Raw genomic sequence first — 15,153 nt, 5'->3', positions numbered from 1 at the left:
TAGCTTCAAAGAGAAATTCCCTGACCGGGAATCGAACCCGGGCCGCGGCGGTGAGAGCGCCGAATCCTAGCCACTAGACCATCAAGGACTGGTAAACAGAGAAAAGAACGACGTGAATAGACGTCAACAACAACTCTTTTTTGGTTGATAATGGTGTTGGTATGAAGGGATGCTGTTGACATCATCGAGAATCAAGCAATATCTCAAAGCTAGCTTCAAAGAGAAATTCCCTGACCGGGAATCGAACCCGGGCCGCGGCTGTGAGAGCGCCGAATCCTAGCCACTAGACCATCAAGGACAGGTAAACAGAGAAAATAACGACGTGAAGAGACGTCACAACAACTCATTTTTGGTTGATAATGGTGTTGATATGAAGGGATGCTGTTGACATCATCGGGAATCAAGCAATATCTCAAAGCTAGCTTCAAAGAGAAATTCCCTGACCGGGAATCGAACCCGGGCCGCGGCGGTGAGAGCGCCGAATCCTAGCCACTAGACCATCAAGGACTGGTAAATAGAGAAAAGAACGACATGAAGAGACGTCACAACAACTCATTTTTGGTTGATGATGGTGTTGGTATGAAGGGATGCTGTTGACATCATCGAGAATCAAGCAATATCTCAAAGCTAGCTTCAAAGAGAAATTCCCTGACCGGGAATCGAACCCAGGCCGCAGCGGTGAGAGCGCCGAATCCTAGCCACTAGACCATCAAGGACTGGTAAACAGAGAAAAGAACGACGTGAATAGACGTCAACAACAACTCATTTTTGGTTGATAATGGTGTTGGTGTGAAGGGATGCTGTTGACATCATCGAGAATCAAGCAATATCTCAAAGCTAGCTTCAAAGAGAAATTCCCTGACCGGGAATCGAACCCGGGCCGCGGCGGTGAGAGCGCCGAATCCTAGCCACTAGACCATCAAGGACAGGTAAATAGAGAAAAGAACGACATGAAGAGACGTCACAACAACTCATTTTTGGTTGATGATGGTGTTGGTATGAAGGGATGCTGTTGACATCATCGAGAATCAAGCAATATCTCAAAGCTAGCTTCAAAGAGAAATTCCCTGACTGGGAATCGAACCCGGGCCGCGGCGGTGAGAGCGCCGAATCCTAGCCACTAGACCATCAAGGACTGGTAAACAGAGAAAAGAACGACGTGAATAGACGTCAACAACAACTCTTTTTTGGTTGATAATGGTGTTGGTATGAAGGGATGCTGTTGACATCATCGAGAATCAAGCAATATCTCAAAGCTAGCTTCAAAGAGAAATTCCCTGACCGGGAATCGAACCCGGGCCGCGGCTGTGAGAGCGCCGAATCCTAGCCACTAGACCATCAAGGACAGGTAAACAGAGAAAATAACGACGTGAAGAGACGTCACAACAACTCATTTTTGGTTGATAATGGTGTTGATATGAAGGGATGCTGTTGACATCATCGGGAATCAAGCAATATCTCAAAGCTAGCTTCAAAGAGAAATTCCCTGACCGGGAATCGAACCCGGGCCGCGGCGGTGAGAGCGCCGAATCCTAGCCACTAGACCATCAAGGACAGGTAAATAGAGAAAAGAACGACATGAAGAGACGTCACAACAACTCATTTTTGGTTGATGATGGTGTTGGTATGAAGGGATGCTGTTGACATCATCGAGAATCAAGCAATATCTCAAAGCTAGCTTCAAAGAGAAATTCCCTGACTGGGAATCAAACACGGGCCGCGGCGATGAGAGCGCCGAATCCTAGCCACTAGACCATCAAGGACATTTAAACAGAGAAAATAACGACGTGAAGAGACGTCACAACAACTCATTTTTGGTTGATAATGGTGTTGATATGAAGGGATGCTGTTGACATCATCGAGAATCAAGCAATATCTCAAAGCTAGCTTCAAAGAGAAATTCCCTGACCGGGAATCGAACCCGGGCCGCGGCGGTGAGAGCGCCGAATCCTAGCCACTAGACCATCAAGGACTGGTAAATAGAAAAAAGAACGACGTGAAGAGACGTCACAACAACTCATTTTTGGTTGATGATGGTGTTGGTATGAAGGGATGCTGTTGACATCATCGAGAATCAAGCAATATCTCAAAGCTAGCTTCAAAGAGAAATTCCCTGACCGGGAATCGAACCCGGGCCGCGGCGGTGAGAGCGCCGAATCCTAGCCACTAGACCATCAAGGACTGGTAAACAGAGAAAAGAACGACGTGAATAGACGTCAACAACAACTCATTTTTGGTTGATAATGGTGTTGGTATGAAGGGATGCTGTTGACATCATCGAGAATCAAGCAATATCTCAAAGCTAGCTTCAAAGAGAAATTCCCTGACTGGGAATCGAACCCGGGCCGCGGCGATGAGAGCGCCGAATCCTAGCCACTAGACCATCAAGGACATTTAAACAGAGAAAATAACGACGTGAAGAGACGTCACAACAACTCATTTTTGGTTGATAATGGTGTTGATATGAAGGGATGCTGTTGACATCATCGGGAATCAAGCAATATCTCAAAGCTAGCTTCAAAGAGAAATTCCCTGACCGGGAATCGAACCCGGGCCGCGGCGGTGAGAGCGCCGAATCCTAGCCACTAGACCATCAAGGACTGGTAAATAGAGAAAAGAACGACGTGAAGAGACGTCACAACAACTCATTTTTGGTTGATGATGGTGTTGGTATGAAGGGATGCTGTTGACATCATCGAGAATCAAGCAATATCTCAAAGCTAGCTTCAAAGAGAAATTCCCTGACCGGGAATCGAACCCGGGCCGCGGCGGTGAGAGCGCCGAATCCTAGCCACTAGACCATCAAGGACTGGTAAACAGAGAAAAGAACGACGTGAATAGACGTCAACAACAACTCATTTTTGGTTGATAATGGTGTTGGTATGAAGGGATGCTGTTGACATCATCGAGAATCAAGCAATATCTCAAAGCTAGCTTCAAAGAGAAATTCCCTGACCGGGAATCGAACCCGGGCCGCGGCTGTGAGAGCGCCGAATCCTAGCCACTAGACCATCAAGGACAGGTAAACAGAGAAAATAACGACGTGAAGAGACGTCACAACAACTCATTTTTGGTTGATAATGGTGTTGATATGAAGGGATGCTGTTGACATCATCGGGAATCAAGCAATATCTCAAAGCTAGCTTCAAAGAGAAATTCCCTGACCGGGAATCGAACCCGGGCCGCAGCGGTGAGAGCGCCGAATCCTAGCCACTAGACCATCAAGGACTGGTAAAAAGAAAAAAGAACGACGTGAATAGACGTCACAACAACTCATTTTTGGTTGATGATGGTGTTGATATGAAGGGATGCTGTTGACATCATCGGGAATCAAGCAATATCTCAAAGCTAGCTTCAAAGAGAAATTCCCTGACCGGGAATCGAACCCGGGCCGCAGCGGTGAGAGCGCCGAATCCTAGCCACTAGACCATCAAGGACCGGTAAATAGAGAAAAGAACGACGTGAATAGACGTCACAACAACTCATTTTTGGTTGATGATGGTGTTGATATGAAGGGATGCTGTTGACATCATCGGGAATCAAGCAATATCTCAAAGCTAGCTTCAAAGAGAAATTCCCTGACCGGGAATCGAACCCGGGCCGCGGCGGTGAGAGCGCCGAATCCTAGCCACTAGACCATCAAGGACAGGTAAACAGAGAAAAAAACGACGTGAAGAGACGTCACAACAACTCATTTTTGGTTGATAATGGTGTTGATATGAAGGGATGCTGTTGACATCATCGGGAATCAAGCAATATCTCAAAGCTAGCTTCAAAGAGAAATTCCCTGACCGGGAATCGAACCCGGGCCGCGGCAGTGAGAGCGCCGAATCCTAGCCACTAGACCATCAAGGACTGGTAAATAGAGAAAAGAACGACGTGAATAAATATCAGAACAACTCATTTTTGGTTGATGATGGTGTTGATATGAAGGGATGCTGTTGACATCATCGGGAATCAAGCAATATCTCAAAGCTAGCTTCAAAGTGAAATTCCCTGACCGGGAATCGACCCCGGGCCGCGAGAGCGCCGAATCCTAGCCACTAGAACATCAAGGACTGGTAAACAGAGAAAAGAACGACGTGAATAGACGTCACAACAACTCATTTTTGGTTGATGATGGTGTTGATATGAAGGGATGCTGTTGACATCATCGGGAATCAAGCAATATCTCAAAGCTAGCTTCAAAGAGAAATTCCCTGACCGGGAATCGAACCCGGGCCGCGGCGGTGAGAGCGCCGAATCCTAGCCACTAGACCATCAAGGACAGGTAAACAGAGAAAAAAACGACGTGAAGAGACGTCACAACAACTCATTTTTGGTTGATAATGGTGTTGATATGAAGGGATGCTGTTGACATCATCGGGAATCAAGCAATATCTCAAAGCTAGCTTCAAAGAGAAATTCCCTGACCGGGAATCGAACCCGGGCCGCGGCGGTGAGAGCGCCGAATCCTAGCCACTAGACCATCAAGGACTGGTAAATAGAGAAAAGAACGACGTGAATAAATATCAGAACAACTCATTTTTGGTTGATGATGGTGTTGATATGAAGGGATGCTGTTGACATCATCGGGAATCAAGCAATATCTCAAAGCTAGCTTCAAAGTGAAATTCCCTGACCGGGAATCGACCCCGGGCCGCGAGAGCGCCGAATCCTAGCCACTAGAACATCAAGGACTGGTAAACAGAGAAAAGAACGACGTGAATAGACGTCACAACAACTCATTTTTGGTTGATAATGGTGTTGATATGAAGGGATGCTGTTGACATCATCGGGAATCAAGCAATATCTCAAAGCTAGCTTCAAAGTGAAATTCCCTGACCGGGAATCGACCCCGGGCCGCGAGAGCGCCGAATCCTAGCCACTAGACCATCAAGGACTGGTAAACAGAGAAAAGAACGACGTGAATAGACGTCACAACAACTCATTTTTGGTTGATAATGGTGTTGATATGAAGGGATGCTGTTGACATCATCGGGAATCAAGCAATATCTCAAAGCTAGCTTCAAAGAGAAATTCCCTGACCGGGAATCGAACCCGGGCCGCGGCGGTGAGAGCGCCGAATCCTAGCCACTAGACCATCAAGGACTGGTAAACAGAGAAAAGAACGACGTGAATAGACGTCACAACAACTCATTTTTGGTTGATAATGGTGTTGATATGAAGGGATGCTGTTGACATCATCGGGAATCAAGCAATATCTCAAAGCTAGCTTCAAAGTGAAATTCCCTGACCGGGAATCGACCCCGGGCCGCGAGAGCGCCGAATCCTAGCCACTAGACCATCAAGGACTGGTAAACAGAGAAAAGAACGACGTGAATAGACGTCACAACAACTCATTTTTGGTTGATAATGGTGTTGATATGAAGGGATGCTGTTGACATCATCGGGAATCAAGCAATATCTCAAAGCTAGCTTCAAAGAGAAATTCCCTGACCGGGAATCGAACCCGGGCCGCGGCGGTGAGAGCGCCGAATCCTAGCCACTAGACCATCAAGGACAGGTAAATAGAGAAAAGAACGACATGAAGAGACGTCACAACAACTCATTTTTGGTTGATGATGGTGTTGGTATGAAGGGATGCTGTTGACATCATCGAGAATCAAGCAATATCTCAAAGCTAGCTTCAAAGAGAAATTCCCTGACTGGGAATCAAACACGGGCCGCGGCGATGAGAGCGCCGAATCCTAGCCACTAGACCATCAAGGACATTTAAACAGAGAAAATAACGACGTGAAGAGACGTCACAACAACTCATTTTTGGTTGATAATGGTGTTGATATGAAGGGATGCTGTTGACATCATCGGGAATCAAGCAATATCTCAAAGCTAGCTTCAAAGAGAAATTCCCTGACCGGGAATCGAACCCGGGCCGCGGCGGTGAGAGCGCCGAATCCTAGCCACTAGACCATCAAGGACTGGTAAATAGAAAAAAGAACGACGTGAAGAGACGTCACAACAACTCATTTTTGGTTGATGATGGTGTTGGTATGAAGGGATGCTGTTGACATCATCGAGAATCAAGCAATATCTCAAAGCTAGCTTCAAAGAGAAATTCCCTGACCGGGAATCGAACCCGGGCCGCGGCGGTGAGAGCGCCGAATCCTAGCCACTAGACCATCAAGGACTGGTAAACAGAGAAAAGAACGACGTGAATAGACGTCAACAACAACTCATTTTTGGTTGATAATGGTGTTGGTATGAAGGGATGCTGTTGACATCATCGAGAATCAAGCAATATCTCAAAGCTAGCTTCAAAGAGAAATTCCCTGACTGGGAATCGAACCCGGGCCGCGGCAATGAGAGCGCCGAATCCTAGCCACTAGACCATCAAGGACATTTAAACAGAGAAAATAACGACGTGAAGAGACGTCACAACAACTCATTTTTGGTTGATAATGGTGTTGATATGAAGGGATGCTGTTGACATCATCGGGAATCAAGCAATATCTCAAAGCTAGCTTCAAAGAGAAATTCCCTGACCGGGAATCGAACCCGGGCCGCGGCGGTGAGAGCGCCGAATCCTAGCCACTAGACCATCAAGGACTGGTAAATAGAAAAAAGAACGACGTGAAGAGACGTCACAACAACTCATTTTTGGTTGATGATGGTGTTGGTATGAAGGGATGCTGTTGACATCATCGAGAATCAAGCAATATCTCAAAGCTAGCTTCAAAGAGAAATTCCCTGACCGGGAATCGAACCCGGGCCGCGGCGGTGAGAGCGCCGAATCCTAGCCACTAGACCATCAAGGACTGGTAAACAGAGAAAAGAACGACGTGAATAGACGTCAACAACAACTCATTTTTGGTTGATAATGGTGTTGGTATGAAGGGATGCTGTTGACATCATCGAGAATCAAGCAATATCTCAAAGCTAGCTTCAAAGAGAAATTCCCTGACCGGGAATCGAACCCGGGCCGCGGCTGTGAGAGCGCCGAATCCTAGCCACTAGACCATCAAGGACAGGTAAACAGAGAAAATAACGACGTGAAGAGACGTCACAACAACTCATTTTTGGTTGATAATGGTGTTGATATGAAGGGATGCTGTTGACATCATCGGGAATCAAGCAATATCTCAAAGCTAGCTTCAAAGAGAAATTCCCTGACCGGGAATCGAACCCGGGCCGCAGCGGTGAGAGCGCCGAATCCTAGCCACTAGACCATCAAGGACTGGTAAAAAGAAAAAAGAACGACGTGAATAGACGTCACAACAACTCATTTTTGGTTGATGATGGTGTTGATATGAAGGGATGCTGTTGACATCATCGGGAATCAAGCAATATCTCAAAGCTAGCTTCAAAGAGAAATTCCCTGACCGGGAATCGAACCCGGGCCGCAGCGGTGAGAGCGCCGAATCCTAGCCACTAGACCATCAAGGACCGGTAAATAGAGAAAAGAACGACGTGAATAGACGTCACAACAACTCATTTTTGGTTGATGATGGTGTTGATATGAAGGGATGCTGTTGACATCATCGGGAATCAAGCAATATCTCAAAGCTAGCTTCAAAGAGAAATTCCCTGACCGGGAATCGAACCCGGGCCGCGGCGGTGAGAGCGCCGAATCCTAGCCACTAGACCATCAAGGACAGGTAAACAGAGAAAAAAACGACGTGAAGAGACGTCACAACAACTCATTTTTGGTTGATAATGGTGTTGATATGAAGGGATGCTGTTGACATCATCGGGAATCAAGCAATATCTCAAAGCTAGCTTCAAAGAGAAATTCCCTGACCGGGAATCGAACCCGGGCCGCGGCGGTGAGAGCGCCGAATCCTAGCCACTAGACCATCAAGGACTGGTAAATAGAGAAAAGAACGACGTGAATAAATATCAGAACAACTCATTTTTGGTTGATGATGGTGTTGATATGAAGGGATGCTGTTGACATCATCGGGAATCAAGCAATATCTCAAAGCTAGCTTCAAAGTGAAATTCCCTGACCGGGAATCGACCCCGGGCCGCGAGAGCGCCGAATCCTAGCCACTAGAACATCAAGGACTGGTAAACAGAGAAAAGAACGACGTGAATAGACGTCACAACAACTCATTTTTGGTTGATGATGGTGTTGATATGAAGGGATGCTGTTGACATCATCGGGAATCAAGCAATATCTCAAAGCTAGCTTCAAAGAGAAATTCCCTGACCGGGAATCGAACCCGGGCCGCGGCGGTGAGAGCGCCGAATCCTAGCCACTAGACCATCAAGGACAGGTAAACAGAGAAAAAAACGACGTGAAGAGACGTCACAACAACTCATTTTTGGTTGATAATGGTGTTGATATGAAGGGATGCTGTTGACATCATCGGGAATCAAGCAATATCTCAAAGCTAGCTTCAAAGAGAAATTCCCTGACCGGGAATCGAACCCGGGCCGCGGCGGTGAGAGCGCCGAATCCTAGCCACTAGACCATCAAGGACTGGTAAATAGAGAAAAGAACGACGTGAATAAATATCAGAACAACTCATTTTTGGTTGATGATGGTGTTGATATGAAGGGATGCTGTTGACATCATCGGGAATCAAGCAATATCTCAAAGCTAGCTTCAAAGTGAAATTCCCTGACCGGGAATCGACCCCGGGCCGCGAGAGCGCCGAATCCTAGCCACTAGAACATCAAGGACTGGTAAACAGAGAAAAGAACGACGTGAATAGACGTCACAACAACTCATTTTTGGTTGATAATGGTGTTGATATGAAGGGATGCTGTTGACATCATCGGGAATCAAGCAATATCTCAAAGCTAGCTTCAAAGTGAAATTCCCTGACCGGGAATCGACCCCGGGCCGCGAGAGCGCCGAATCCTAGCCACTAGACCATCAAGGACTGGTAAACAGAGAAAAGAACGACGTGAATAGACGTCACAACAACTCATTTTTGGTTGATAATGGTGTTGATATGAAGGGATGCTGTTGACATCATCGGGAATCAAGCAATATCTCAAAGCTAGCTTCAAAGAGAAATTCCCTGACCGGGAATCGAACCCGGGCCGCGGCGGTGAGAGCGCCGAATCCTAGCCACTAGACCATCAAGGACTGGTAAAAAGAGAAAAGAACGACGTGAATAGACGTCACAACAACTCATTTTTGGTTGATGATGGTGTTGATATGAAGGGATGCTGTTGACATCATCGGGAATCAAGCAATATCTCAAAGCTAGCTTCAAAGAGAAATTCCCTGACCGGGAATCGAACCCGGGCCGCGGCGGTGAGAGCGCCGAATCCTAGCCACTAGACCATCAAGGACTGGTAAATAGAGAAAAGAACGACATGAAGAGACGTCACAACAACTCATTTTTGGTTGATGATGGTGTTGGTATGAAGGGATGCTGTTGACATCATCGAGAATCAAGCAATATCTCAAAGCTAGCTTCAAAGAGAAATTCCCTGACCGGGAATCGAACCCAGGCCGCAGCGGTGAGAGCGCCGAATCCTAGCCACTAGACCATCAAGGACCGGTAAATAGAGAAAAGAACAACGTGAATAGACGTCACAACAACTCATTTTTGGTTGATGATGGTGTTGATATGAAGGGATGCTGTTGACATCATCGGGAATCAAGCAATATCTCAAAGCTAGCTTCAAAGAGAAATTCCCTGACCGGGAATCGAACCCGGGCCGCGGCGGTGAGAGCGCCGAATCCTAGCCACTAGACCATCAAGGACTGGTAAATAGAGAAAAGAACGACGTGAAGAGACGTCACAACAACTCATTTTTGGTTGATGATGGTGTTGGTATGAAGGGATGCTGTTGACATCATCGAGAATCAAGCAATATCTCAAAGCTAGCTTCAAAGAGAAATTCCCTGACCGGGAATCGAACCCAGGCCGCAGCGGTGAGAGCGCCGAATCCTAGCCACTAGACCATCAAGGACCGGTAAATAGAGAAAAGAACGACGTGAATAGACGTCACAACAACTCATTTTTGGTTGATGATGGTGTTGATATGAAGGGATGCTGTTGACATCATCGGGAATCAAGCAATATCTCAAAGCTAGCTTCAAAGAGAAATTCCCTGACCGGGAATCGAACCCGGGCCGCGGCGGTGAGAGCGCCGAATCCTAGCCACTAGACCATCAAGGACAGGTAAACAGAGAAAAAAACGACGTGAAGAGACGTCACAACAACTCATTTTTGGTTGATAATGGTGTTGATATGAAGGGATGCTGTTGACATCATCGGGAATCAAGCAATATCTCAAAGCTAGTTTCAAAGAGAAATTCCCTGACCGGGAATCGAACCCGGGCTGCGGCAGTGAGAGCGCCGAATCCTAGCCACTAGACCATCAAGGACTGGTAAATAGAGAAAAGAACGACGTGAATAAATATCAGAACAACTCATTTTTGGTTGATGATGGTGTTGATATGAAGGGATGCTGTTGACATCATCGGGAATCAAGCAATATCTCAAAGCTAGCTTCAAAGTGAAATTCCCTGACCGGGAATCGACCCCGGGCCGCGAGAGCGCCGAATCCTAGCCACTAGAACATCAAGGACTGGTAAACAGAGAAAAGAACGACGTGAATAGACGTCACAACAACTCATTTTTGGTTGATAATGGTGTCGATATGAAGGGATGCTGTTGACATCATCGGGAATCAAGCAATATCTCAAAGCTAGCTTCAAAGAGAAATTCCCTGACCGGGAATCGAACCCAGGCCGCAGCAGTGAGAGCGCCAAATCCTAGCCACTAGACCATCAAGGACCTGTAAATAGAGAAAAGAACGACGTGTATAGACGTCACAACAACTCATTTTTGGTTGATAATGGTGTTGATATGAAGGGATGCTGTTGACATCATCGGGAATCAAGCAATATCTCAAAGCTAGCTTCAAAGAGAAATTCCCTGACCGGGAATCGAACCCAGGCCGCAGCAGTGAGAGCGCCAAATCCTAGCCACTAGACCATCAAGGACCTGTAAATAGAGAAAAGAACGACGTGTATAGACGTCACAACAACTCATTTTTGGTTGATAATGGTGTTGATATGAAGGGATGCTGTTGACATCATCGGGAATCAAGCAATATCTCAAAGCTAGCTTCAAAGAGAAATTCCCTGACCGGGAATCAAACCCGGGCCGCGGCGGTGAGAGCGCCGAATCCTAGCCACTAGACCATCAAGGACTGGTAAATAGAGAAAAGAACGACGTGAATAAACATCAGAACAACTCATTTTTGGTTGATGATGGTGTTGATATGAAGGGATGCTGTTGACATCATCGGGAATCAAGCAATATCTCAAAGCTAGCTTCAAAGTGAAATTCCCTGACCGGGAATCGAACCCGGGCCGCGGCGGTGAGAGCGCCGAATCCTAGCCACTAGACCATCAAGGACTGGTAAATAGAGAAAAGAACGACGTGAAGAGACGTCACAACAACTCATTTTTGGTTGATGATGGTGTTGGTATGAAGGGATGCTGTTGACATCATCGAGAATCAAGCAATATCTCAAAGCTAGCTTCAAAGAGAAATTCCCTGACCGGGAATCGAACCCAGGCCGCAGCGGTGAGAGCGCCGAATCCTAGCCACTAGACCATCAAGGACCGGTAAATAGAGAAAAGAACGACGTGAATAGACGTCACAACAACTCATTTTTGGTTGATGATGGTGTTGATATGAAGGGATGCTGTTGACATCATCGGGAATCAAGCAATATCTCAAAGCTAGCTTCAAAGAGAAATTCCCTGACCGGGAATCGAACCCGGGCCGCGGCGGTGAGAGCGCCGAATCCTAGCCACTAGACCATCAAGGACAGGTAAACAGAGAAAAAAACGACGTGAAGAGACGTCACAACAACTCATTTTTGGTTGATAATGGTGTTGATATGAAGGGATGCTGTTGACATCATCGGGAATCAAGCAATATCTCAAAGCTAGCCTCCCGCTAGGCACCTCCGTGACACTTAGCACACATTAACATTACGCACGGATGGAAAAAGCGGCCCCGCTTCGGGGCTTCCTAACGGACGTGTAGGAACACTTTAAAAATAAGCGGGTTTCGCGGAGGGCCAGTTCGACAGTTGGACTTCGGGAGGGTCAAATGCCGGGCAAATCGGACCGCCGGAGAGCGCGTGGCGATTTTTCAAAGTGCGGTCGGAAAATTGCAATCTCGCTCCCCGCCACCAGTGGGCGAGGGCCAAAAGACAATTGGGAACAAAAATGACACTCGGGCAATGACAGTTGGGAATATTAATGACACTCGGGGTAGCCCGCCTCAATTGTCAGTTTTGTTCCCAATATTCACGTGACAAATGGGAACAAAAATGACACTCGGGCAATGACAGTTGGGAATATTAATGACACTCGGGGTCGCCTGCCCTCAATTGTCAGTTTTGTTCCCAATCGTCATGTGACAAATGGGAACAAAAATGACAAATGAGACTGACAAATGGGCACAAAATTGACAATCGATGGCAATGGCCGGCGGGTCGCGCGCAAACATTTTAAAGCGCGGGATCTCCTCCGCCGTTCCTCGTACAGCGTCGAGACGTAGATATCTCGGACCAGCGTTAAATTGTAAAAAATGGATAAAAAAAATGCAATAGACAATTAGAATAAAATTCGGCCCACATTAATTTAGTCTAAATGTCATTTTGTAAGGAATCGATGCTCCTTATAATTCAAAAAATGACAATTCGACTACATTAACATGGGCAAAATAGTTAGTCTAATTGTCAGTGGCCATTGACAATTAGACTAAGTATTCGGCTCATGTTAATGTAGTCGAATTGTCATTTTGTAAGGAATCAGTAATCTTCATAATTCAAATTAATTACTTTAAAACCACTTAGAGATGTGGATTCTTTTCGTAAATTAAGAGGGGCTTCTCAACATAGATAGCATCCAATCTGGGACCGATAGCTGTAGTTGACATCTGGAAAAGTTACACAATGAGACATACATATCTCGAATCAGCGTTAAATGGCGACCATTTTAGACCCAATACCTCAGGAACTATCTAAAAAACATACACTTTGACTTTGCCACGTGTGGCCGAATTTTCACGGAATCAATGATCCTGATGATTCAAAAAATGACAATTCGACTACATTAACATGGGCAAAATAGTTAGTCTAATTGTCAGTGGCCATTGACAATTAGACTAAGTATTTGGCCCATGTTAATGTTGTCGAATTGTCATTTTGTAAGGAATCGATGATCCTTATAATTCAAAAAATGACAATTCGACTACATTAACATGGGCAAAATAGTTAGTCTAATTGTCAGTGGCCATTGACAATTAGACTAAGTATTCGGCTCATGTTAATGTAGTCGAATTGTCATTTTGTAAGGAATCAGTAATCTTCATAATTCAAATTAATTACTTTAAAACCACTTAGAGATGTGGATTCTTTTCGTAAATTAAGAGGGGCTTCTCAACATAGATAGCATCCAATCTGGGACCGATAGCTGTAGTTGACATCTGGAAAAGTTACACAATGAGACATACATATCTCGAATCAGCGTTAAATGGCGACCATTTTGGACCCAATACCTCAGGAACTATCTAAAAAACATACACTTTGACTTTGCCACGTGTGGCCGAATTTTCACGGAATCAATGATCCTGATGATTCAAAAAATGACAATTCGACTACATTAACATGGGCAAAATAGTTAGTCTAATTGTCAGTGGCCATTGACAATTAGACTAAGTATTTGGCCCATGTTAATGTTGTCGAATTGTCATTTTGTAAGGAATCGATGATCCTTATAATTCAAAAAATGACAATTCGACTACATTAACATGGGCAAAATAGTTAGTCTAATTGTCAGTGGCCATTGACAATTAGACTAAGTATTCGGCTCATGTTAATGTAGTCGAATTGTCATTTTGTAAGGAATCAGTAATCTTCATAATTCAAATTAATTACTTTAAAACCACTTAGAGATGTGGATTCTTTTCGTAAATTAAGAGGGGCTTCTCAACATAGATAGCATCCAATCTGGGACCGATAGCTGTAGTTGACATCTGGAAAAGTTACACAATGAGACATACATATCTCGAATCAGCGTTAAATGGCGACCATTTTGGACCCAATACCTCAGGAACTATCTAAAAAACATACACTTTGACTTTGCCACGTGTGGCCGAATTTTCACGGAATCGATGATCCTGATGATTCAAAAAATGACAATTCGACTACATTAACATGGGCAAAATAGTTAGTCTAATTGTCAGTGGCCATTGACAATTAGACTAAGTATTTGGCCCATGTTAATGTTGTCGAATTGTCATTTTGTAAGGAATCGATGATCCTTATAATTCAAAAAATGACAATTCGACTACATTAACATGGGCAAAATAGTTAGTCTAATTGTCAGTGGCCATTGACAATTAGACTAAGTATTCGGCTCATGTTAATGTAGTCGAATTGTCATTTTGTAAGGAATCAGTAATCTTCATAATTCAAATTAATTACTTTAAAACCACTTAGAGATGTGGATTCTTTTCGTAAATTAAGAGGGGCTTCTCAACATAGATAGCATCCAATCTGGGACCGATAGCTGTAGTTGACATCTGGAAAAGTTACACAATGAGACATACATATCTCGAATCAGCGTTAAATGGCGACCATTTTGGACCCAATACCTCAGGAACTATCTAAAAAACATACACTTTGACTTTGCCACGTGTGGCCGAATTTTCACGGAATCGATGATCCTGATGATTCAAAAAATGACAATTCGACTACATTAACATGGGCAAAATAGTTAGTCTAATTGTCAGTGGCCATTGACAATTAGACTAAGTATTTGGCCCATGTTAATGTTGTCGAATTGTCATTTTGTAAGGAATCGATGCTCCTTATAATTCAAAAAATGACAATTCGACTACATTAACATGGGCAAAATAGTTAGTCTAATTGTCAGTGGCCATTGACAATTAGACTAAGTATTTGGCCCATGTTAATGTTGTCGAATTGTCATTTTTTTAGGAATCGATGATCCTTATAATTCAAAAAATGACAATTCGACTACATTAACATGGGCAAAATAGTTAGTCTAATTGTCAGTGGCCATTGACAATTAGACTAAGTATTTGGCCCATGTTAATGTTGTCGAATTGTCATTTTTTTAGGAATCGATGATCCTTATAATTCAAAAAATGACAATTCGACTACATTAACATGGGCAAAATAGTTAGTCTAATT

Source organism: Taurulus bubalis, assembly GCF_910589615.1.
Source record: "Taurulus bubalis genome assembly, chromosome: 17".
NCBI lineage: Eukaryota > Metazoa > Chordata > Actinopteri > Perciformes > Cottidae > Taurulus > Taurulus bubalis.
The sequence above is the reverse complement of the archived record's forward strand: the minus strand, read 5'-3'. Positions refer to the sequence as shown.